Source organism: Lytechinus pictus, chromosome 14, assembly GCF_037042905.1.
Source record: "Lytechinus pictus isolate F3 Inbred chromosome 14, Lp3.0, whole genome shotgun sequence".
NCBI lineage: Eukaryota > Metazoa > Echinodermata > Echinoidea > Temnopleuroida > Toxopneustidae > Lytechinus > Lytechinus pictus.
Window position 1 is genome coordinate 5,680,545 of NC_087258.1, and position 26,906 is coordinate 5,707,450.

General features: G+C 35.1%; 2 long non-coding RNA genes across 2 annotated transcripts; one reads left to right on the forward strand and one right to left on the reverse strand.

Moving 5' to 3' along the window:
- Positions 1-9,045: 9,045 nt before the first annotated feature.
- LOC135156673 (uncharacterized) lies at positions 9,046-11,507 on the reverse strand. The gene is made up of 3 exons (XR_010295726.1): positions 11,263-11,507; positions 10,557-10,700; positions 9,046-9,990 (listed from the first exon to the last, which is right to left on the reverse strand). It is a non-coding gene; the product is annotated as an uncharacterized LOC135156673 (long non-coding RNA).
- A 7,995-nt stretch (positions 11,508-19,502) lies between these two features.
- Positions 19,503-26,518, forward strand: LOC129269315 (uncharacterized). Its single transcript, XR_008585385.2, has 4 exons — positions 19,503-19,733; positions 21,453-21,714; positions 22,207-22,489; positions 23,217-26,518. It is a non-coding gene; the product is annotated as an uncharacterized LOC129269315 (long non-coding RNA).
- The last annotated feature ends 388 nt before the right edge of the window (positions 26,519-26,906 follow it).

Genomic DNA, 26,906 nt, shown 5'->3' on the forward strand with positions numbered 1-26,906 from the left:
TGATATTCTAAGCATATTTGGTACCAATGATTAAGATGGGTATATAAAAGAACAATTGATGCGAGCGCGAAGCGCGCGAGCTGAAATTTTTGATATTTCGATCTGAAACAAATTGACAGTTTAATGGACGTTTTTTTTCAATAAAGAACAAGATCCAATAAACGATTATTGAAAATCGAAGCGGGAATTCTTTTTAGGTTTAGAACTAAGAACGGGACATTCTATTCTTCTATTTAATCATGAAAAGTATGGGTTTTTGCAAAAGAAATTATGCGAGCGCGAAGCGCGACCTGCAAATTTTTATATTCCAATCTGAAAAGCGGATATTTTGATCACGATTTTTAAGAACAATTTGTCTATCTTAATCTCGCGCGCCGATTTCTGTGTAACATTACAATCTTATTTTATTTTTGCACATCCGGAATTATTGGGGGCAAAACGTTATTCCCCCCCCCCCCAATATTTTAATTGGTGGTTGAAACATCGAGATCTCACTTTGATAGGAAAAAATCATTTGCTTATCAAAAACGTATGCGTTTTCAAAATTGATTTATGTGAGCTCCCTATCTCCAGTTCCAGACTGGGTCTTCAAAGAAATTGGTGATATACATGTTTTGACTTTTCATGGCGGGGAAAAGACAAATTGAAAAGAAATACTTTATATCTAGATTACAGGCTAGGGGGGCTAAAATGCTCAATTTCAAACTATTTATAATGGTACAAAGGGTGATGTTGATCAAAAGGTTAGTAACTGGTGACGAGAAAGCGGAATGGAAAAGATATTCTTAATTTCTCCTTAGAACATTTGGTGGTAATTTAATATTTTACTGCAATTTTTTATGGTGGATGTTAAATTACCAAAATATTACAGAGAAATGCTATGTATTTGGTCTGATATGAATATTTTTATTTAAAAAGATACAAATTATAGTAAAAGATATGAAATTATCTTTAATAATAAGTGTATTTTGAAGAAAGGAAAATTTTTTTTAATAAAAATCTGTTCCTCAAAAATATGTTTGATTTCACCACTTTACAGATGTTAAGGGGGCACTTAAGCCGGATAATTATTTTGGATGTATGGGATTGAACGAGGAGGAAGTATCAGTTATTCAAGAAATATTGGCACACACCCCCAGAGAATGGAAATGCAAATTAAGAAGGAATACTTCAGTGGACGGCTTGAATATTTAATTTGTTTTTTTATGAGGAAAAAAAATCATTTCGACTCGGTCACATCTAAAAATCTATATAGGGCGTGTATAAAACAAATTGCTGAACAACCAGTTAGTTTTCATAATTTAGCATCATTATATCATCTGTCAAATAAAGGAATAGATTTAAAAAAAATCGTCCCAGATTTAGCACTTTGGATAACAAATGGAGAAAGTTTCAAATGAAAATGTTATATAATATCATCTTTCTGAATCATCACTTATACATGTTTCAGTTTATAGCAAGTGATAAATGTTCTTTTTGTAGCAAACATGAAGAAAAGTATAAGCATTTAGTTTTTCAATGTGAAAAAGTAGGAGATCTGTGGGAAATGAGTAGTAATTTGTTCAGCCTTCCCATTCTCAAAAAACTAAGCTGGATAGCAATAATAATAATAATATAGGGTATTTATATTTCGCACATATCCACCTTGTTAGGTGCTCAAGGCGCTCCTATATTACCCGGCTAAGCTAGGCGTTCATAGCGCACACAGCAATCCATATTTAGTCGGGTAGATATGTTCAAAATTATTGCATGACCGTCTCGTTGGGTATATATACATTTTTTTTGCTGAAAGTTGTAAAATAGGGTGTCTACTTCAAAAACCGACGGGTGCCACTTGGGCACCCTTGGGCATTTTTTTTTAAATTGACGTCATAGGCCACGCCCATTTTTCACATACCTCTTAAATATGACTTTCATATTTTAAGAAATAAACATGTCCTGTTTGGTATCAAATTAACGCTAATGAAAAATCAAATGCAAATATTTGGACCACTGTGCATTTAATTCAGGCATATGTCAGTTAAAGGTCATTTAAGGTCATAAAAGGTCAAGTTGCATTACAAATGTAAGTAATACATATAAGGCGAAAAATATCATGTTTTAAATACAAACAAGTTAGATGTTATATGCACTTTTTCCTTAAAATTAAGTCGAGGGCGTGCATATTAAGAATCTGATGAGTGCGACCTTGGCATCTTGAGCAATTTTATTTTTCTGACGTCATAAACCACAAAACTTTCTTACATTCCTCTTAATTGTTACTTTTCTATTGAGCGGAATAAACATATCATATGTGATATCAATTATAGCAAATGCATATATCTGAATCATAAGGCATTTAGAACGCATTCAGAGCAACTAAAGGTCATTTAAGATCATGAAAGGTCACATTAAGTCACAAATGTAAGCAATGCAACATATAAAGCGGACTATCTCGTGTTTGAAATGAAAACAAGTGGGGCATTATTTTGGGCTTTAGGTTATGAATCTGACAGGGGCTATTACGATACCCTTGAGGCAACGGCATTTTATGACGTCATAAACCACACCCTCCTTTTCAGTCAGTCGGCAAGCCCTCAAAAGTAGCTTCCTTATCTTATATCCAAGTGATATTCATAGAGGGTTTTTGCATTGCTAATGAGCTTGGTGCGGACGAAAACACCTCTTTTTATTCGGCCATTGCTGCTCTAAATATTGACAAAATTTCATGTTTTTTGGTATCTTTATAAAGAAGAAAAATTATTCTTTCATGTCATGTGTCTGGATTTTTAAATAGATTTTGTAATATAGATGAAACTTTTGATCTAGAACATGAAACAAAATAATGATTTTCAAGCAACAAAAGTTGTTGTTCTTATACTTAATTTCTAGTTGAGCACAAATAATACTCATATTATGATAAAGCTAAAGATCTAAGCTTTAATATGATATAAGTTTTATAAGAAGAGGTATCTTAGATGGGTCAGCAGCCCATTCTTCTTAGGCCAAGTACATTTAGCACTTTAAAAACAAGAATACTGCGCTCTTATTGGTCATAGAGACCACACACCCACGCAAATTCCAATGTTCCCACACTGGGCCTCTGCAAGGTCACACTCACCATGTGGTAATCTCTTCAAATTACCCACGCCTGTTGTTTTGAAAACACTATTCAACCAATCAGAACTCTGGATTTTATGCTAGTCAGAAATTTCAGAAATCCCGTCTTGCATTTTGGTGAAAAAAGCTGGCTGCTGACCCATCTAAAAATGTAAAAGGTGCCACGTATCAAGAGTGACATCGTAATAAAGTATAGAGTTTGAGCTTTTTGATGATATAAATAGTATTTGTGCCCAAAACACACAATTTTGCACAATTTGCAAGAGAAAAAGAGGAAGAAAATTCCGTTTGAGGGATCTTTTCATGCCTGAAATTCACCTATTTATCAAAATAATGTATTAAAAGAAATGATCAGTATAAAAGTGTAGCGTTTGCTCTTTTATATGCTACAAAAATTGTCAATTTTACTCAGGGAAAAAGTGGTTAAATTCTTTGAGAAAGAAAGTCTCACAATTCACGAGATTTTGCAGGGACATGAATTCAGCCACGAGAGGACTTGGATAAATCTTGCTTATTTGCTCATTAACACAGGGGCCTGCAAACTGACTTTTTTCACATAATTCAACCTCTTAACTATGACTTATCTCTTATCTATTGTACGGAATAAACATACGTTTGGTATCAAATTAAAGCTTATGGAAAATGGAGTGTACATTTAAAGGTTATACAAACATAAAACACATGCAAAGGTCACCTTTATGTTATTTAAGCTCATGAACGGTCAAATGGACGCGGGAGTTTATCAGTACTTAAAAAGTGTAACATTTTTTAAATCAAATCAATACATGTGATTCCAAATACTGTACACAAATGTAACATTATACCATGTCCTGTTATATTCCTCTCTCAACTGTCCTCTGTCCCATTCATCTTCAACCAGATGCTCGTCGGATTCCCCTTCCTCAACAATCTCGACTGCATGTCTCTGCCTTAGCTGTATACTTCGCTTCACACTTGCAGTACATGCAGTATGAATTATGACTTTCATCGACATGTAAGTTCTTGTAATTCATGGGGAGCAATCACTGTGTCATGAACAAGTGCGGGCAGGCCTATAATGTCCTGTTCCACGTACTATCAGTTAACTTCTGAAGATGTCATGGGAGTAGAATCATATATAGTTTTTCTCTGACACTGACATTTTTGTTCTACCAGACTCTTGTCCTTTATGGTTTTACAAGTCTTTTGCATACTGATGAAACGGAAATTGATATTAAAGGTATAGTATTGAAACTAGGAGAAGAAGCTGGCTGTGCACAGACAATTCCTTTAATTAGGTTGGGATACCATGTTTTGTTAATTTGGCAAAGGAAAGACTTCCACTCTGAACTTACTGCTCTAATAAGATCTTACTCTTTAGAGCCTGATGCAGAAAAAGTGGACAGGATCAATTAAAGCTGTAGTATTTATACTTTATCTCCTTCTTAATAATAAATGTAAAGGTCTTTCTTAAATTACTTACTATTACTTCACATTTTTTTGTAAGAAGAAAGATGCTCCAAAGATTAAGAGCCTACCCAAAGTCAGCAAAAGAGCATGTCAAATGTGCCCTTCTTCCCGAGCTTTATGTGGAGAGTATCTGATCCGAAAGACTCCTCTGCAAGTTACCTTCCATGTATTCCATGTATGGATGGGAAGTATAAGTTAGGACATTCATGTACATGTTCATAGCACAGTGGATAATCCCATCAGGGAATTATCAGAACTTTTTCCATGTGGATTAAGATCGGGGCCACCATATGCATATTCTAGGGCTTTGCCACTTGGTGTATCGTATGTATATAAATTAACATGCAATTGAAACTGAAGAAGGGAAAAGTCTGGAAGAGGAATAAGCAAGTTCAGACTGGAAGTCTTTCCCTTGCCAAATTTACACAACATGGTATCCCAACCTAATAGGTATTTGTCTGTGCACAGCCAGTTTTTTTTTCTCCTAGTTTCAATACCATAACTTCAAAATCGATTACTTTTTCCTCAGCATGCAGAAGACTTGTAAAGCCAGAAAGGAGAACAGTCTGGAAGAACGAAAATGTCAGTGTTGTCAGATAATTTTTTTATAAAAATTGCTTCTACTCCAATGACATCTTCAGCAGATTACTGATACACGTGGAACAGGACATTAGGCCTGCCCGTTATTGTTCATGACACAGTGGTTGCTCCCCATGAATTAACTCGCTTGTCGATTCAAGTCAGTGTCATCATGTTCTATGAGTAATGCACAAGTTGTTGGTCAGCCGTCGAATCATATTTCATAATTCATACTGCAAGTGTGAAACGAAGTATACAGCTAAGGCAGAGACCTTCAGTCGAGATTGTTGAGGAAGGGGAATCCGACGAGCATCTGGTCGAAAAGGAATGTGACAGAGGACAGTTGAGAGAGGAATATACATGTAACAGGATATGGTATAATTATATAATATTGACTGGTCTTGAGGGGAACATCAAATATATTGCCAGCAAAAGATTCATATTGGCCCGAGTCTTTAGACGAGGGCAATATGGGTCTTTTAAGGGCAATATATTTGATGTTCCCCGAAAGAAGGACAGTCAATATTTTTATTATCATCCAAATCAGATATCTAGAGCAAAAATCATGATAACAGTGATATTCTTTTAAGAATAGAGTTCTGTTGTGTCATGATAATATCAGTGTCTAGGCTCTGCACTTTACCATTATGACGTACTTGCAAGCGCCCAGATCCAGCGTTGTCTTTATTATGACGTAGATCGTTGGTGGGCGGAACATTATAAAGCGTATCACTTCATTCGCATCCTCAAAGGCCCGGATGTGAGACCAGGGAAAATACAAAGGTATATTTTGCGTCGTCTCTGCATGCAAAGTCAATACGCGCATTGAGACCGAGGAAAATACAAACAATATACCTATCCCTTCCTGATAATAATAAAAATACAGGGAAATACGGTTTTGTAAATGACCAGCTCAGATGTCTGATACGGGTGATAATATGTTATATTTGTGTACATTATTTTGAATCACATGGATTGATTTGATACAAAAATGTGACACTTTTTAAGGACTGATAAACTCTCGCATTAATTTGACCTTTCATGAGCGTAAATTAAATAAAAGTTACCTTTGCATGTAATTATTTTTTATAACCTTTAAATGTACATTCCATTTTCCATAAGCTTTAATTTGATTCCAAACATTGTAAGTTTATTCCGGACACTATTACAGAGAGAAGTCATAATTAAGAGGTTGACCTATGTGAAAAGGATGGTGTGGTTTAGGACGTCAGAATATGACGTTGCCCCTGTGTCCCAAGGGTGCCTAGGTAGCCCCTGTCCGATTCTAAATATACACATCCTCAACTATCAGCAAAAATACATATAATGCCCGAATTGTTTGTATTCCGAGCATTACGTGTTGCATTGTGACCCAACTTGACCTTTTATGACCTTAATGACCTTTAATTTGCCTTAACGCGTTCTAAATGCCTTGTGATTCAAATATACGTGGATTTTATTTTGCATTTGCTATAATTGATATCGAACATGATATGATAGCAGGGCCCGCTGGGAGAACAGTTTTCGGAACTGAAGCGGCTTCCCTGGGTAAATATACCTGTATTATTATTATATTATTATATGTTTATTCCGCTCAATAGGAAAGTATAAAAAAAAAAGGTTATCACCCGAAATGTTAGGTCATTTCGTCCAAAATAAATTTGACAAGCAACGAAAAAAAGTAAAAAAGAGATCTCTTTCAAAAGGGGGGCATACTTGGGAAAAAACGCGTTAAAAAAAATTCTTACGGCTCTCAAGGGGGGGGGGGGCACTTTACAATTGATGCAGCTAGCAGAGACCGACCGTGCACAACCGCAGTCTAGGCCCGTTTACACCGCATCCGGCACGGCGACCGTGCACGGCATTCCGGCACGGCATACGGCACGCCGTGCTGTTTTCCAGTTTCCACTGCCCCACGGCACGGCAATAAAGCCGTGTTCGGATCCCGTCCGGCAGGCAAAAACCGTCCGATGTACCCAGGAAATCCCAAGGCAAAGAAGCCTGCTTCAGGCGTGGCAAGAAGTAATTTTAAGGGTTTTCGTGTATCTATGTATAAATTAATCTTGTCTTGAATTCCACCAAGAAGCCTCAATCAATCTGACGGACTGCTCATTGGACAGACACAATATTCTTTCTTTTATTCACTCGTCTATACGGGAATGGATCGTTCTATTTAAATGTTGAATTTTGTCATGATTAATCTTTTTATCTTACGCTTTGCTTTCCGTACTTCTTTTTCCATTCTCTGCCATTGTCACCTGTTATCTCATTCCTTAGTTTATACATCACATTCTATTGCCATTCCAACTCCACATGTTTCTATTGTCTTCTCATTTATATTCAGAACATTCTTCTTCATTCATATCATCCTACCTCATGCTCATTGGTTCACTTTTCACCCTTAGTTCTTCCACTTTTCTGGATTCTTCCATTCTCACTGTTTCTATTAGTCAAATTTATTATACGAAATTATTTCTGAACATATTCGAATACGGTATATTATTTGTTTAAATGTCAAATCCACCCAAGAAAACTGTTGATTTGAATAAATAGAAGAAAAAAAGTCAAACTATAGCATAATACTGAAAAGTTTCATGCATAATCGGATGTAAAATAAGAAAGTTATGACATTTTAAAGTTCGCTTATTTTCACAATAGAGTGATATGCACACCTCAGTGACATGCAAATAGACGGCTCATGATGTCCCTCACTATTTCTTTTTTTTTATTGTTTGCAATTTTTCATTTATTTGACAAGGACCAACTTGACTGAACCAATGCTAATTCTATATGTTCAGGGAGGAATTGATTGTTGTTTCTCTTGACAATGAGAAGAAAATTACATTTCATATAATAAAATACAAAAGAAATAGTGAAGGGATGACGTCATCAGTCTCCTAATTTGCATACCGATCAGGATGTGTATATAGCTGTTTTTTTTTTAAATCAAGCGAAACTTTAAAATATCATAACTTTCTTATTTTACATCGGACTGATATTTTCAGTGTTATGCTTGTTGGATATTTCTTTTTTTATTTAAATCAACTTTTTCGTTGGGGTGGACTTGTTCTTTAAAATCAATGCCAAGTGAGGTCTGGCCCAATAAATCAGAGCAACACTGGACTTCATTTTGTCGACATCTTTACTTTGAGTTTAGTTCAGCTCCAATTAAATTTTAGGTTCTTCTTCTCCTAGCTGTTTGCTTGTTAATGACTGATTGCTCGAGGTTTATCTGTGAACAATCAGCACTCTACATTATATTTGTTGTTGAAAATAAAAGTGATGCTCATGAATTTATTACAGAAAAAAATAAAACGATATATATATATATATATATATAAACCAAAATAAATGCATGGGGCGGCAAAAACTTTCTTGAAGATAAATGTATTCTTTTTATTTCACCATCAACTTTCTTTTGTCAGTATTCTTCATGTCAAGGGCCCATTTCAAAAGTGCTTTAACATTATGGCAACTACCATGGAAACCACAATTATAATTGGATGTTGCGCCATATTATAATGGTAGTTGCCATATTAAAGACAAAGTTGTGATAGTCGTACCTCTCTATGAAACAGGCCCCAGGAGTGTCATTGTCATTCTGTTTGGAGATAAAATTAAGTTGGTAACATTTTGTCATATTTCAAACAATCCTAGATCTATTTCCAAAAATAAAACATTAGTCCAGAAATTACCTGTACCACGTTCCGTCCAGTACTCATCATTTTCATTTTCACAGTAACTGGTTGCATGTGTTGATATTTGATAGTGCATTACTAGTAATCATGTTAATATTTGCATGAACCAAATTTCTGTGATGTGCAAAATGTTCATCTTCTCTTATCTGTGAACAAATCCTGATTTTAAATTCAAGTATAATTTAAGAAATAAATATATTTTTAATAAATGGTGAACATGTTCAGCCGATATTTCCCAGATCTACAAAAGAGGAAGATCATAATCCTTTACAATCGTAATTTCTGCAAATTGAGACTGACTTGCAACTGTAACAATGAGAGACGTTAAAGTGAAAAATTCAAGTGGAAATTAGAATAGCACATTTATGGTGTAGTTGTTTATAATACGATATCAGTCATTAAAGTTGTAGATTTCCTGCAAATGATTTATTTCATATGGATTTATCATAAGTCATTCAGATGTAATCATATATACATCGCTTTCCATTTGTTGGTGATGCTGCATGTCTGACATTGCATCTTTTATGTTGAGACTATTAACAGGTTGTTAGCTCTGGCAAACTACAAACCACTGACTGTCCCTTTGTTAGCTAACAATCAGATGAATATTGAGTGACGTCAGAGGGAATAAGATATCAGCTCTCTTTTTAGCGATGGAGCATAGCAAGTTAGAACATTTTCTGTTAATTTTTTTTTTTAATCTACTTAACATATTTGGATTCTTAAATTGTAACATGTGAGACGTTTATCACATCAATAGGAATCGACTTAGATTTAGAAGACACAGAACTTTTAATTCCTATAGTAGTATGTTCAATGTTCAGAAGACCAACATTTAACCGCATTGCAATGGAGCTGGCATTGAGGTAACTTTTACAGTGTGGGACAATGGGGGACAAGCTGGAAAAAAATGGATCTACAGTTATGTTGTCACCATGACTATCGCTGCTTTGAAAATACTGCAACATTGTCTCCTCGATTTGAAGTGAATTTGGGACTTGAAGACTGGACTGATGTTGCGGACGTGCCTGAGGACGATGACGATGAAGCCTGACCCACGTTGTGGACAGATGTCACCATTCTCCTGCTCAGTTTCTTCCTGTTTGGTACAGGCTTCTCCTGGCGTGTCCACATCAAACACAGGATCCAAGATCCAAAACTTGTTCTGTTGACAGAAAAATCATATGTTCAAATTTATTTCATATGTTTTACTCATAATAATGAATACTAAAAAATCGACTCTCATGTACCAAGTCGATACAGTTTGTCTGTTCTTTACTTCATTAATATTCGAAACATCTTTAGTTTTATTTTACTATATTATATTTTTTTAAGGGTACTTTTCTGAAGGCAAATGGCTCTCACTTCAAGGAAATGCAACACCCATTAACCTGTACTATTTTACACAGGTAGTCAAGTACAAATATGATAAATCATATTGAATGAAAATGTGGATGTATAATTACAGGAAACGGGTTAATGTAAACATGAGAGAATGAGCCAATCATCAATGTATAATTCAAAATAATTTGTATAGTTTGTATGAGAGCGCTCATATCCACCCTGCAGAGTGCACAAAGAACCCCCAGAACCCATAAACTAAACCTGGGTTAAGTGCAGCACAATATCAGAATTCATATTTATAAAATACATTTCTTTGCATGAATTAAAATTGATATACACATATTCTCTCTTCCCTGGGATAAGAAAACAAAATATTGAATATCTTACTCTCGATTATGTATGTGGGGAAGTAGGAATTCCATTGCCTCACTGTACTTGTATTTACGTGCTGCATTTGAGGGAGATCCGTCACCACTCTTCCTCTCCATTTCTGTCGTTTTTAGGAAGTTGTCTCTCAACTCGCTACGTCACCTTAAAATAATGAAAAAAACAACACGAAATCTAATTACTATAACCTCTGAAAATTTTCATTTCTGTTTATGACTCATTTCAAGCCCTACCCACTCCCCCCCCCCCCCGAAATATTTCGATGTGAAATTGGACAACATGCTTTTGATAGTAAAGAATTTTGCCTCCATTTTTTTTTGCTTGTAAAAGTGACGTGATATTTATATTACGTATTTGTGAGGTGGGGTTGGTATATAGTTTTTGGTCCACATCACAAAGCAAGGTCTCTTTCTGCATTTACATACCCTTGCTCTTGTGTCTCATTTAATTTTTTTTTTTTTTTTTAAACACTAGACTATTTTACACATATGCAAACAATTTTAAAAATGGCCATAATGACCAAAACTTACCATTGGTATTCATTGAATCACAACAACCAGAAGTTAGCTACAGTTGTTAGATTGTGAATTTGATTTGCTTTCAAACATCCACATACAAATATATCTCTTTTACATTGTTCAATATTTTTCTTCAAATTGATAGTGAAAAAATAGTGAAGTTTGAAAAAAATTAATATGATACCAACCTGAGATTACAAGCTGACGCCCAATGTCATGTCATACATAATTTTTTTACTTCTGTATCCTTTAACATCTCCAATCTCTTGTCATACAGGATTGGATTTTCCTACACTTCTAGGATAAGGGCTTCCTCCATGTTGGTTATCTGTCATGCAACACATTCCATATAAATTTCGTTAGCAAATAATAATAATAAAGGTTTAAAGAATTGCAAAAGCGATTAGTGAAAGGCCAGTGCCCAATCAGCAATTTCTTACATTTACATTGTAACTGGCAGGCTTGCTGATCAGGGTCCAATTTTTATAATGCACAAATAGAAATTCTCCTAATTGAAATGATTTTGCTTAGTTGTAGAGAAAAGTGATCGTCTAGAAATTCCTTCAAGAGCTCGAAATAATAATTTTTTATCGTTTGAAAAGTACATGTAAACATAGGGTCATCATAAGAAAAAAAAAGATAGAGGCTCAATTTTTTGCCTCCATGAGAGCCTATAAGCTATTAAAGCCATATAAAGTTTTTTTTAGGGATGAAATGTTTGTTTAATAAAATGTAAGCAAATTATGTCTTCTCTGTATAGTATACGTACCCAATCACTTCAGCCCCCCCCCCAAAAAAAAATAATAATAAAAAATACTAAATAAAAAATAAACCAATGAAAAAAGAATTAAATTACACAAATAAAGCAATCAAATTTTGGAACAGAAATGTGCAGACTTAAAAGTTATGCCAGCACACAAAGGACATATTTCATATTGAAAAAGGGTCACTTTTGTTCTGGGGGATTTCTATTTCGGGCAAGCCAGTGCCAACCTAAACCCCTTCCCATCGCCCCACGATTGAGCTGCCCCTGGATAAAGGAAAGTGCGCTCATTTTAAAATCCTTTACATAATAACAGACTGACAATTTTTGACAAACTAGAAACAATTACTTCTTTTAATGCAAGTTCTCTCCAAAATTATAGTAGCCTAAATTTAGTGACTAGGCCTAGACTCTATATTTCAATGAAAACAAGGTCTAACGTTAATTAGCTAAGCCTATGACGTCATATGGGGAGGATTTAGAGTCTAGGTTTTTACATTATTTATTCGTAGGCCTAGTCTTTTCCAGAGAGTTTGTGGGAAATAACTAAGTTAGCCTTACTCCTTAGCCTAGGACTCCAAAATTCCTACTAGGGTCTTGATCTACTTTCCACCATTTGTTTCGATCTAGAATAGATCGACCAGAGGGTCCCACAAAAATATGGTCAAACTGAGCAATCGGTCTAACTTCTTTCAGTTCAGGCTACCCAAGTTTCACCACTCCAGATCCCCTCTTATTAATTCCTTGCCACCCTCCTATCTGCCACTCTTGCTGCTGACAAAACGACTCAGTGCCTAGCTCTCATCTATTATAGACCCTACTACTAGTACTAGTACTAAAACTAAAGTACTAGGCTAGGCTAGTCTATATCTTAATAATTCATCCCGGAATTCATCATATTCGTTCAGAATCAGAGGTCTAAATTACATGTACTAGTGTTACTAACGTTAGACCTATGTGTAGACTCTAGACTACCGAGGCCTAACGTTAGACCAACAACAGGTCTAACTTTTGTTAACGTTACTTATAGGTCTACCTAACGTTAGATCTAACTAGACCTATAGTATAAGTAACGTTATATGCCTAAATATGTTACTGTTTAGTTAGACTCTAACTCTAAGACAAGTTTTAAAAAGATAAATGCCAGTTGTGGTAACGATTTCAAAATGAGTTCGTAATCGTACAGTCTACAGAATCCAATGAAATGACCACCAAAGTGTCTGTTTGTATAAATAAAAAAGGATTCCGGAAGAAATTGTGTAATTGCTGAGAAATTAGCAAATAAGCACGGGATTTGGGTCAAGCGTCGGGCCGACATTCAAAGCAATAATAATTAGTACACTGTCCCACGTGCGCTTATCTGTGTTGGTGATCTTCAGTATGAACATTTTTTAGCGTAGATTTCAAGATTTCACAAACTCAAGTTCAGTTCATGTAACTGTACCAGATCTAGATCCTCGATAATATAGTGACAATTAAGCTCGGTTTTACACACTTTCTCGTGAGTGTTTACCTAGGGATACCTAGGGAAGTTTCTGAATGTAGGCATGTTATGCCTCTGTATTCAGTTCTAGGTTTTTCCTCCTCAAGATGGCTGGCTCACTTCCGGGAACAGGGCTTTCGTAGTCATATTTTATTGGCTCATTTTTCCAGCATCTATCCAGGGCAGCTTCAAAACTGTGCACACTTGGGGCAGTGACAACTTCATTATTTAGGCTATTCCATGTCTTACGTATTCTAACATAAAAAGAATTCCTATATTTCTGGGTCTTTGTCCTTGGTATGAACAATTTTTTACTGTGACCTCTGGTATGTTCACTATATTTTTCTTCTAAATTAAGTTTTGTACATAGATCATAATTATTAAAGTGTTTATATGTTTCAATCATGTCACCCCTAACTCTTCGATACGCCAGAGTTGGGATTTTTAACTGTTTAAGTCGTTGTGGATAGGAAAGCTTCCTTAATTCTGGGACTAATTTTGTTGCCCTTCTTTGTACGTTCTCTAATGCATGTATATGTTTCTTCAGTACGGGGTTCCACACAGCATGGGCATACTCAACTTGTGGTCGGACAAGCGACTTATACAACAATGCAAAGTTATTTTTGTCTAGATAAACAAAAGTTCGTCTGATCAAACCCATGTTTCCTGCAACTACTTTCAATTTTCATTTAGGCCTATCTTTAAGTCCAACTTTCTTTATTTAGTAAAATACGTTAGGCCAGTCTAATTGATTATCGAGTCTAACATTAGGTCTAACGTTAGATCTAACTTTGTTAGATGTAACTTAGGCTAGGATAAACATCTAGCCTATCTAAATTAGGCCTAGATACCGGTATATCTTGTTAGACCGAGTCTAAGCTAACTTACGTTAGATCTTCGTTAGATCATAACGCTAGGCCCTATCCCAGATTATTATTTCCGGCCTTATATTATTTGGCCTTATTTTCTTGTGCTCTACTTTCTGGGGCTCGGTTCTACAAGACTACAGTATGCGAAATGACACTTGTTCTTAATTAGTTGCTTACCAGACCAAGAATTGCAAGATCAAGTCCTCCTTCACTTCAGTCACCTCTCTTCAGCAGGTAATACACGTAGGCCTACGCGTATGTGCGATTTTGCATTTAACACGTAAACTCCCATAGACTATCACCGCAGGCGATTTGTCGCTTGATCAGAAAATATGTGGGCAATGACGTAATTTATCTGGACTGTGATTGGCCAGAAGTGAAAAAACCGTGTGCCGTGCTCTGAAAATGGCTTGCTGATCGATCTGCAAATCCGGCAAATTACGCCGTGTTGTACAATACGGCACGGCACCGTTGAAGTGGAAACAGTTTCATAGGATTTAGTGGTGATCGATTTTTTTTGCCGTGCCGGATTGCCGTGGTGCCGTGCACGGTCGCCGTGCCGGATGCGGTGTAAACGGGCCTTAAGGTAGATGCTAACGTACCGGTACCGTATACTGAGGCGATCGATATACACTCAGATCGTCTTAGCTAGCTTTGGCGCAGGCTGGCAGGCATCATAGTAAGCGATAGCGCGCTTGATTAGTTCGAGACTAGTCGAACCGGTATACGTTTTGTTTTCCTTCCAAGTTCTTAACAATATAATTTAACGATATATTTCTAAATTCAACGATAGGATCCCGTGTTCTTTCGATTTATAATGATGTATTTTTTTCCATCATAAAAGACCACAAATAGTAAGGGGACATTAATGATAAAGTGTCCCCCCCCCCCCCTTTCCAAATGGTAGGGGGACGATTCCCCCTGGGATTTCCGCCCAAAAAAGGATCCTATTCATGAGTCACTGCAAACAGTCCTTAATATGTCCTGTTTTAGACCAGTTACTTAAGTTTCAGTTGATTTGAATGAGAGTTTCATGATACAAAAAAAATGTTAGAATGTTGAGTTTTCTGGTCGGAAATTTCAGCTCGCGCTTCGCACTCGCATCAATTAATCGATTACGATATCCATCAGAATCATTAAGATATCCATCAGTATTTCAGAAATTACTAAAAAAGAGAAAGAAGTTTTAAATGAAATTAAATCATTTTATACCCATCTTTATGCTAGGGAATACACGGAAGATTTTAGGGATTTCTTTAAAAATGTACCAACGTTAACATCTGAAGATTCTGAAAGCTGTGAAGGGGATATATTAGAAGAGGAGTGTATTTCGGTACTGAAAGAAATGAAGCAAAATAAATCCCCTAGAAACGATGGGTTAACAGTTGAATTTTATTGTACATTTTGGGCTGAAATAAAGGATGTATTGATTGGGGCATTCAATGAAGCTTTTGCTCTTGGAGAACTTTCTGCATCACAAAAACAAGCAATTATTATTTTATTAGCTAAAGAAGGGAAAGACCCACATTACGTAAAGAATTATAGACCCATTTCGTTATTGAATACAGATTATAAGATCATATCCAAAGTTTTAGCAAAACGAATTAAAGAGGTTTTGGAAAGCGTTGTATTAGCAGATCAAATAGGATTTATTAAAAACAGGAATATAGGAGAAGCTATCAGATTAATTGATGATATGCTTTTTCATACGTTATATAATAATATCCCTGGGTATATGATAGCAATTGATTTAGAAAAAGCCTTTGATTCGATATCCCACAATTTTTTACATCACACATTAGGTTCATTCGGTTTTGGCCAGCAATTTCGCAAATGGGTCAAAATATTGTATACAAATAGCCAAAGTTGTATTTTTAATGGAGGAGATTCTACAAGCTATTTTCATGTGGAAAGAGGGGTAAGGCAGGGAGATCCGCTTTCACCATATCTTTTCATTTTATGCATAGAAGTATTAGCGCATAATATAAGATAAAATAATGATGTTAAAGGAATTTCCTTTGGAAAGGAAGAAGTAAAACAGGTTTTGTATGCAGATGATATGTCTATTTTTGTCCGAGATCTAGATTCAGTCAAAAAAGTAATAGAAATTTTAGAAAAATTCAGAAAAGTATAAGACGAAGGTTTTATTACTAGGTTCCTCTCAAGGAAAATCAAATTATTCATCTTTTGGCCAAAAGGTGGATTTTATAAAAATTCTCGGTGTATTTTTTTCTTTAGATGTAGAAGTAAAAGAAAGATTGAATTATAAAGAAATATTAAGTAAAATAAAGAAGTTGTTAAACTGGTGGAAGCAAAGAGATTTAACTTTGATGGGCAAAATACAATTATTAAAGCAATTTATCTTTTCAAAATTCATATATGTGGCATCTCTCACACCAATCCCAGGATGGGTTTATGTTGAACTTGATCAGTTGGCTTTTACTTTTTTGTGGGTTGGCAGAAATAAGATCAACAAAAGAACGATGTATTTAGATTACCATCAAGGCGGCTTGAAAATGATGAATTTTCAATGGTTAATAAAGGCACAGAGAGTTATGTGGATTAAACGACTAAAAGAAAATAATGCAATGAAATGGAAACAATATTTCAATTATGCCACAAAACATCTAGGAGGAAATTTTATATTTTCATGCGATTATTTGCTTGGAGTGTTGGAGATAGCATTGCCGCAATTTTATATAGATTTGCTAGAAGTATGGATAGAGACGAAGGATTTTCGATTAAAATCTGAAACATATAAAGGAAATGAGATATTTTTTAACAATAAATTTGTACGAATTGAAGGGAAATGCATATTTAACCAAAAAATTTATGAAAAAAATATTTACAGACTGAAACATATTATGGATTGTGATGGAAACTTAAGGTCATTTTCGTACTTCCAAAGACAGGGTTTAAACATAAATGATTTTCATTTGATAGAGTCAATTTATAAAACTTTTCCAGTCAGCTGGAAACGAAATATGAAAATAGAAAGCAAAGAGGCTTCTCTTAGGGAAGAAATATCATTTATATCTGGAAAAAGAATTTTGTCGATAGAGGAGTTAGTATCTAAAAACGTTTATGCAAATTTTATGAAATGTAACTTCACAATACCTGATGTTTTCGAAAGGTTAAAAAACAAATATAGTTTTTCTTATGAAAAGATTGAACACATTTTTATGAGACCAAGACAATGTACTCTGAACAGTAGATTAAGAGAGTTTCAGTTTAAAATGTTACACGGCATTGCTTATACAAATCATCACTTGTTCCGTTTTAAAATCTCACAGAATAATCTTTGTTGTTATTGTAAAAAAGAGGAAGAAACATATCGCCATCTATTTTTGGAATGTGAATATGCTTGTCTGGTTTGGGATAATTGTAAGAAGATGTTTGGTTTTATTTCGACGGGCAATTTAAGCTGGGAGGAAATTCTTGTAGGTGTAGAATTAAAGGACGAAGGAAAGGAACGTTTAGTCAATCATTTTCTAATCTTTGTTAAATTTTTAATCTTCAAAGGGAGGGAAAAGGGTGCACTTATAACCATGGATGAAATTAAAAGGAAATTTAAAGAAGAAGAATGGGAAGAAAGAAGGCTGGCGCTAGGTAGAGGTAAGATGTCTCTACATTTAAGGAAATGGGAAAATCTGAACTAAAAGAATATATAGGGAGAGTGAGGCAAAGGTATATATACAACGAGAGACAAAACCACACAAAAAAATACAAAAATAAATAAATACGGAGAATTGTAGTCCCTTCCATGTAGAGTATAGGCATAAAAAGGGGAGGGTGCTCCAAACCTAGGGGCGGGGGGGGGGGGGGTTGGGAGGTAGAACAACACTTTTTATCTTTTTTTTTCTCTCTTATCATTCATACATCTTGTTAATATTTCATTTTGTAATTGCTGAAACGCATTAGTATTAATTTCTAGTATCTTTGAAGTTTGATGTATAGTTTGTATAATTATATTTGTTATGGATTTATTGTATAATTTATAATCATGTTTCAAATAGTTTGTACAACTTGCTTATGGAATGTGAATGTTTATTTTGATTTGAGAGAATACAATGAAACATCCTTTAAAAAAAAAATCCTCTTCATGATAACAATCGATTGTTCAGGTAGATTAATAAAACTTTTCAGCTCCTGTTTCGCGGTCGCATTTTTGAATTGGTAATATTTGTGTTCCATACTTTTATTCATGGATCATTAACAGGTCTTATCGCAGGCCAGTATATTAAAAATTTCAGCTCGCGCTTCGCGCTCGTATTGATCGTTTAGTTAGATACGCATGTAGTTGGTGATTAAAAAAGCTGCTAAAGATTTTCACTTTCCATGTCTAAATATATAAAAAAGAGAAAAGAGAAAAGAAAATGTGACTGAGGATAAAGAAGAACTTTACCATGACTCATGGTCGTCGGTAATCGCTACCAATATTTTTCGGTAATCAGGGCCTCCACACCCCCCTACTGGAAAAGGCCTCGCCATGCCCCTGCTCCTCCTGCGCATGCGTACTAGTAGAAATATGGCCAATATTGCCCTCTGTTTTTTACATTGTTCCTACGGGCAAAGCCCGGGGAGGGCAACATGGCAAATGTTTGCCTCGTTGGTCTCGGATTGAAAGTAGCGAGAGAGATATGATTTTTATTTATCTGCTAAAACTCCTTCTATAGGTAATAAAACGGTATAGGCCCATTAAACTCCTCAGCATGCACTTTTTGTATAATTGTAGACCGGCCAAACATAAAAAAGTGCTCTAGATAAGGATTCGACGGCAAAATTGGTTAATGCTTGGCATCCCAGCTACAAGTCTTGCAAAAATATCCAGGAATAGCGTACGGCCGGATGCCAAGCGCAACTTTGCGTGAAAGTGTCATTTTTAGCGTAAAATCTGAAAGAATGTCGAAAATCACGCATTTTGATATTTTGACGGTTTATCATCATATTTTTGATTATCTTTGATATGAAATTATTTTTATTCAGAGTTTCAAATTATAAGTCTCATAAACATGCATTTCAAATTTGAATATTACACACACATATATAGCACAGTGAAACATAAAACCGCGATTTCCTCAAAATAAAAGTTTGTGAAAACTATCAATAGTTTGAAGTTTTTTACGCAACTTAAATTCTTCGATTTAAATGCGTTTATCCATCGAATGTATAGTAAATATCCTAATGCCACAAGAATGCCACACGAATTTTCAAGTAAGATGGAAGATATCTCATTTTATGTTATCCGAAAGGAGACAATGTGAATTTTACCAGGTGCGCATTTTGAAAGAAAAATTGAAAATACCGTACATTATGTACACGGCTGTTTCACAGTGAAAATAAGCTTAGCGCCCCCTTGCGGCCCAAGTGCGCATATGCATGTAACTTTGTTGTGCCGTAATCTCTGCTGGGGCGATGAAAAAATCTGTGGTGAATGTTGTGGCATCTGGCGCTGACACGACCAACTCTCTCTGTCTATCCCCAACAGTTTATTTATTTCGCAAGAATTCCGTGGAGGAAACATTTTTTTCCATGTTTGAAGTCGTAAGTATGGCAATGTGATAATACGTTTTCTGTTTTTCTCCATTTTGTCATGATGTTTGCGTTTGCATAATCCAATGTAAACTCGCGAATCTGGCCCTAATTATGGAACTATTTAAAGTCCAAAATTTAAAAAGTCCGGTTTGTCAGCATTTCGTATTTATTGTAGTTTTGTTTTCAAAGTACTTAAGATTCATCTGGCGTAATTTTTCGTTGGACCCATCAGTAGAATTTATTTTAGGTTGATTTTTCGGTACAGCACATTCTGCTTGTGTAGGACGTGCGCGCCACTACCCCGGGTGAAGCCGGGCAGGGACGGGTCGCGGGCCGCCTGGCTGTGTGGTCAGACACCGCTCATGTACACAGCAGCTCAGCTGCGCTTCGTGAGCTGAGGCTGAGCTAACCCAGGGAACTCCCGCCCGCGCAGCGGGCGGGCCGGAGCTCGCTGAGCTAGCTGAGTGAGACCGAGTGCATTCGCTGTCCATGACCATGTAATGATTTTGCTGCATGCTGCTGAGTGCTAACTTTGACTCGTGAAAAAGGGTTTTTCACGGTCTGTAGAGCTAGGTCTAGACTCTAATTTTCACAATCATGACAACACTTGCAATGTTTTTTTTTTTTTTTTTTTTTTTTTTTTTTTGGGGGGGGGGGGGTTTGCATACAAATTTACAATGTTACTTGTATCTGTGATACTGATAGGGCTACATTGACTACACCGCTAGTGACTAGATTCAAGGTCAGCAGTGCTAGTAGTACTAGTACTAGTAGGCCCTATAGATTCTAGATTTTTTAATTAATTTTTTAGGGTGGGGTAGATTCTGCTTGAGGTTTTTTCAGATACATGGGGGGGGGGGGGGGGTTGCATTAAAAATATGCTGTACTGCATAGAGTCTATATGGTGGGGCCAGGGGATCGGGATTGGGTCTGAAATGAAGGATTTTGTGTGAGGAAGTTTATTTATTCCTTCTTTGGTTTTCTCAATCTTTTAATAATCAATACCACGCATTGCTACATTTATTCACAACAATTTACTGTATCGTACTATGCACACAGAGGTCAGGTAAATTCTAATTTTCTATTATATCAGACCAAAATATACATTTATTATTATAGTTCATACAAAATTATATGATAGTTTATCTCTGCACTCGCTTCTTTGGTGGCATTTCTTGATTACTAAATTTCATCATAAGATGACTTTCATCTTTCAAAGGTCCTTTCGTCTTTAATATAACATGTCTTCTGTGTGCACGTTTTTGTACAGGGAAGATTAGCATAAATTCTATTCGTCTTTTTTATCATCATGATAGTTGTTCTCTGGTGAAACAGGTAGTAAAATAATTGTGACTGGTACTGTAGCTTTTTCTTCTTTTGTTGATTTGAGTGGTGATAAGTCATATTTGACCAATGTCACCAACATAATCTAAAAAATCTCACTTCTCACATAATGACATTATTACCAACTAGTCTCAAAAATTGAAGAAAAAATATGTATGTTACATCAGAGGTTAAATCTAAATCATGCCTATATTACATCAGATAAAAGAAACATCTTAAACAACTGCCAGCTATTTTACTTTTTATATATAAAATTATTTAAAAAAATTATATCACACAATTTTTAGTAATAATCTACACATCTGTGACGTTACAAAATAGAATAATTAGAAATTTATATCTCCAACATCCTGACTTCTACATTTAATCTTCTTCATTTGTCAGTTGCTTGGCGATGGGATGAGTCATTTTCTGAAGCAATGAGATGGAAGGAACCTTCAGAGCATCCAACAAACAAGGATTTCTGTGAGGCATTGTGTTTTCCACATTGCAGACCTCTGTATCACCAACTTAAATGAGCCTCCACCTGTCCACCATGATCTCCCCCAAACTTAATCCACACCTCTTCTTCAGGAATTGCCCCATCGTGAGTTGTGAGAAATCCATTCCTCTGGAAAGATGATGGAACATGAACATACATGTATTGGTAGGTTTTGATGATTTCTGCCAATTAATAGCTTTGGCTATTAAAAAAAAGGCTGGCCTCCCTCAACATTTTTCAAGATATTTCTATTACTCTTTTTCGTTTGAGTCTACTGGTAATGCAAAATTTAAGGCCACATTTGTGACAATTGGCACAGTTTGAAAAAAATAATACAATTATGCAAGTGCATATCAGATCAAAATTTGTTCAAAAACTTGTTTTAGTACAAATCAAATGCTTTATTCTGTCTCCAGCAAAGATTTATGATTGTATATATTATTCTCACTTTTGCTGAATTGAATCATGAATCTGGTGGCAGATTATAGTATCTATCGTCATTTAAAGGTTTGAATGATCATGAATAATCCTTGGTGGCCATGTCCCTGAGATGAATTTATTGATTTCATGTTCTTTATGATCATTAAAACTATTCAAAATAAAGCAATATTCCGGTGCTAACTTTTCTTTCTATTTCTGTTGTCTAACCACCTCCAGTCTGTGACTCTGCTATGGACCTAGCGAATCACTGTCGACTGTCCATGGTTCAAGTGAGGATTGGCAAACCTGGTCATTTCTTGATTACCTACAGAATGCAACTGTACCATGCAAACTCTTATGCAGTGATGGAGACACTACCTTTGACTGTGTGAAGATCAGACAATGCAATTCCCATTGGTCAGCCCCCCACCCCAAGGAGCCATTCACTGCCAGAGATCTTGAGCCAGGTCTTCAGTGGTTATCCATGGATAAGAAGAACGGAGACAATAAAGATAGTGAGGTCAGTATGACATTAATTCTCAGTGAAATTACCTATTCATCTGTCTGTACTGTGACCAATTAAGGTGCCCATCATTCATCATGGCCAACGTCTTTGCTGCATCTCGTTATGTAAATCTCTTTGAATGACTAACAAGAAGAAGCTTTCTTCACATGTATAAGCTGTAAAACATATATACATAACAATTTGAATTTCATATTTTGATGGCCATTCACTAGAAGATTTTTCCCCCCGCAATTCAAATTTGGTGCTTTTAAAATTCATCTGCCACTATACAGGTTGAAATAAAATACCCCCACTCACTTGCATGTACACATAGGGGTCATGGCTCGCCAAAATTTTCACCACAAAGAAAAGGGGATAAAAAAGGAAAGGAAATTAAAAGGGGTGAAACATATTACTTTCTGAATATTGTGTCAATTGCTATCACAGTTACTATTATTTAAAATGTAAAAAATAGTCAATATGGAAGAAAATGTTTGAAGATGAGAAATCAAACTATCAAAGTGATTTGGATATCATAAGGAAGGGGATATATATTTTTCCAACTAAGTAGATCAACATCTATACTTGTAAACCATTCTTAAAAATAAAATTCATGTTTTATCAATATTTCAAAGAAATAAACGAGTAGTATATTGCATTTGTACAGGCGATGAGCTTTGAATTAAGATAATTCTCTCATTTAAATCGCAGTGCTAAGAATTTGCGTTACTTACTGTTCCAGGTATCTTGTTGATTTCCGCGTGACCATCTTCCTGACGCTTCTTCCAAACAGTGAAACTGGAGGCTCTTTCCACGAATCTTGGAATATGTACAATTGAATGTATAGCTGCTTCAAGTGTGATTCCAGCTTTTTCAAGAGCTTCTTGACGTTCTACTTCTACTGGCCTTTATTGTAGTTAACATGTCCTGTTAATGTTTTTAGGAGGCCAGTTTTGCCACAAACACAGTAAACCTTAAGTTCACATATAGTTAAAAAACAGGGATTACTTGTAACATCATCTAGGAAAAAGTTCTTGCTACAAATTGGACATGGCGAAACTTTTCATTCATTATGTCTTCAGTATTTACTGAGGTACTCACTACAAAAGGAAGTTGGGGTCAAAAGGTCAATGTTTTGTTCAACTTGGTCACATTCCTTTATTTCTGCATCAATTATGTTCACACTTACTACATCTGATCCTTGGGTAATACTACATGTACTTTCATTAGGATAATGGGTCAAAGGCCTAATGTTAATAATCAACTGAAAATTACTTAGTCAGGAAAAGTGGCTTATTGGATTCCCTATCTTTTGCTCATAATAATTTTTTTTTTTCAAATTTAATATTTCTCCATCAAATCTGACAAATTCATTATTTTTTTAATCAATAATTATTAAACGATGTCAGTAATAAGAGTTTTAATAAACATGTGCAGTATATGTACCAACATCCATGTGCAGAATATTTGCTGGAAGGGTACATGCTACAGAGAAATTTTAAAGTGTGCAACCATAGGATACAGGAAAAAAAGTTCTTGCAGTCTTTGATGTACTTTTAAAGATCAAGATAGAATTCACCCAAAACATCTATTAGGCGTTAGTAGCCGAAAATATCCTAGATTAGTTCAGCACTATTCATCTGGAAGAAGAGACGAGTCAAAGCATTTTAAACAATTTTAAAAGTTGCCTGCGCTATAATTGTTTTAATTGTCAATTGATATGCAGTTAGAATTGATCAAATTCTGAATGCAAGCTGACAAATTATTTTAGAAGGAGGGTATTAACATGAATGTATTTCAATACAAGTAAGATGTCTCTGGCCGTCTTGCCTGCATTATTATGCAATCCAATATGATCGCATTTCAGAAGTTTGGTATGGAAATGGGTGGATAATGGAAAAAGTATTTGTAGAGTTAAATGGCACTAATTGAATAATATTAAATTCAATTATTAACCAAAAACAGACTTCTGGAATGTCTCTACAGTTATTATTCATGACATGTCTAATCATACTAGACTAGTAGAAAAATGTCAGCCAATACAATATTCAAATTTTCAATTTTTTTTAGTTCCAATAATTTAGATATATTTCACTTCAAACTTTAATTCAAAGACTACAGGCATCACTTTTTATACGCCCGTCTTGACGGGTGTATTATGGTATCACGCTCGGTGTCCGTCCGTCCGTTAACTTTTCCTTGTAAACGCGATAACTTCAGTTTAACTTAAAGGGGAATCCAGCCTTGCCCATAAAATGTTGTGTTGGGAAGGAGAAAAATAAATGAAACAGAATGGTGAAAGTTTGAAAGAAATCGGATAAGCAATAAGAAAGTTATAGCTCCTTTAAAATTGAGATTACTAATACTATGTAGATTTCAAATTGGCAACTGAGTAAGTAAATTATGACAAGGGGCAAGGACAACTTTCCCATAGGCCATGTACTTTATTATCAGGGATTAGTGGTTTTCTCCTAAGTACCCATTCCCCTGGGGCAGTAATCTAAATATAACCGAGGTAGTAGTATATTGTTTTATGTCCTCATGAAAGAAAAATATAATTTGAAATAAAACTGTTTGGAAAAATGAAATTCTAGCCATAATATGTATTGGAGTACATGGAAGAGTAGTCCTTGCTTTACATCACTATGACATCCAATATGCGGCCAATTTGAAGTCTCCATGGGTATCGTGATTACCAATATTTACAACTTTTAAAAATTCATAACTTTCTTGTTGTTTATCCAATATTGTTCAAACTTTCAGCTATCAACTTGTCTGATTTTTCTTTTCCTTATAAAAACAAGTTTTTATCTGGGTTGGATTCCCCTTTAATTTAGGCTCATATAATTTGGTGCCCGATACTAGCATGGATCCCAGGAAGCCTATAGATTTTGAGGTCAGAAGGTCAAAGGTGAAGTCACCATCTTCCACTTCTCTTGCTTGACCAATAACTCCATTTTCCATGTTACAGACGGGCATATTATGTGCCCGCCTTAGCAACACTCTTGTTCAATTTGAAGTGTATTGATTAAGAAGTTATAGCATGTATGTTAAATAGTAGGTTAAAAACAACTAAAATATGTATTATAATGACAATGTATTATATTGTGTCATGATATGAATTATGACTGTAAGGTTTACATTTCTAGTCAGTTAAAATTCAAAGAACAACGAGATGCAGATTATTTTTACAAATTCAACCATTTTGAAAATATAAAGGAATGAGCTACATGTGCATGTCATACCCAATCTTATCAATTACCAGTAGTCACTTATCTGATTTGTAATTTATATTTATAGTATTTTTAAGTCTTGTATCATTGCATGAAAAAATTTTATCCACGGGGTACTGAATTTGCCGGGCATGTGAAGGTGAAAGTCATTTTTCAGTTTTTTTTTTTAACATTGTTAAAATTAAATGTACACTGTAATTGATATGTATACAACGATAGATAACCAATTTTTGTGACTGTTTGAGTGGTAGATCACATAAAATTTGCAAATATTATATTTTAAAATGACTGATTATTTCATATTTATATTTATTCTTTTTTTGGAGGGGGTATATAATGCAGACCTGACAAGTGACCATGGTTTTCATTAAGGAGTTCAATCCCTTCTCCTTTCATCCATATTTTATAGCTTTTATAAAGTTACGAGGGTTTCATTGACCCTACAGACATGTAGAGTTTGAATTTTACCTCCTGGAATCTAATCCAAACACATAAAATGAGGAGTATCCATATCAGGTAATGGTAAATGATTATGTCTTAAACACATTTTTTTCCAAACACATATAAAGTATTCTAATCTTGGGCTATCATGAATTAAGTTTTAGGCTACTTATCCCATATTTCTCACATTAGTCCATAATTCATTTCCATATCGGTTGTTATACATGCTTATTAAAACATTTTATTGGAAGGTTTCATTCAAGTAAAATTATTATCTTGATGTTTATTTATATATATATCTTTGTGCATGTTATGTCACTGGAGGGCAAATTTTCAAATGTGGTTCAATAAATAGATGAATGTGAATGAATCTCTATCTTTATCTAAACTTCCTTAAATATGTAGTAATTCACTGCAACTTTATTGTAAATTTTGAATAAAATTTGTTTATATAATCTTACTCTTTTTTATAAGCAAGGGATGACCTGCAATGACTACTTGAGACATTTAACATTCTGTTGTATAATCAAGGATAAAGGCACAAGGGTGAGGCACATGTACTTGTATGCTGCCCCTCCACGCTATATTTTGAGAATGACTCCTTGATTAGGCATCTTTATCCAAAAGAAAGACCATTGTCATTAGTACGCCACCCCCTTCCTCAATTTTGCCTTCTCCAGTGCCCCATTGCATAAAAGTTAATAATATGGTAACCTTGTTATCAAATGGTAACTACCATGTTAACACTAATCAAAGCC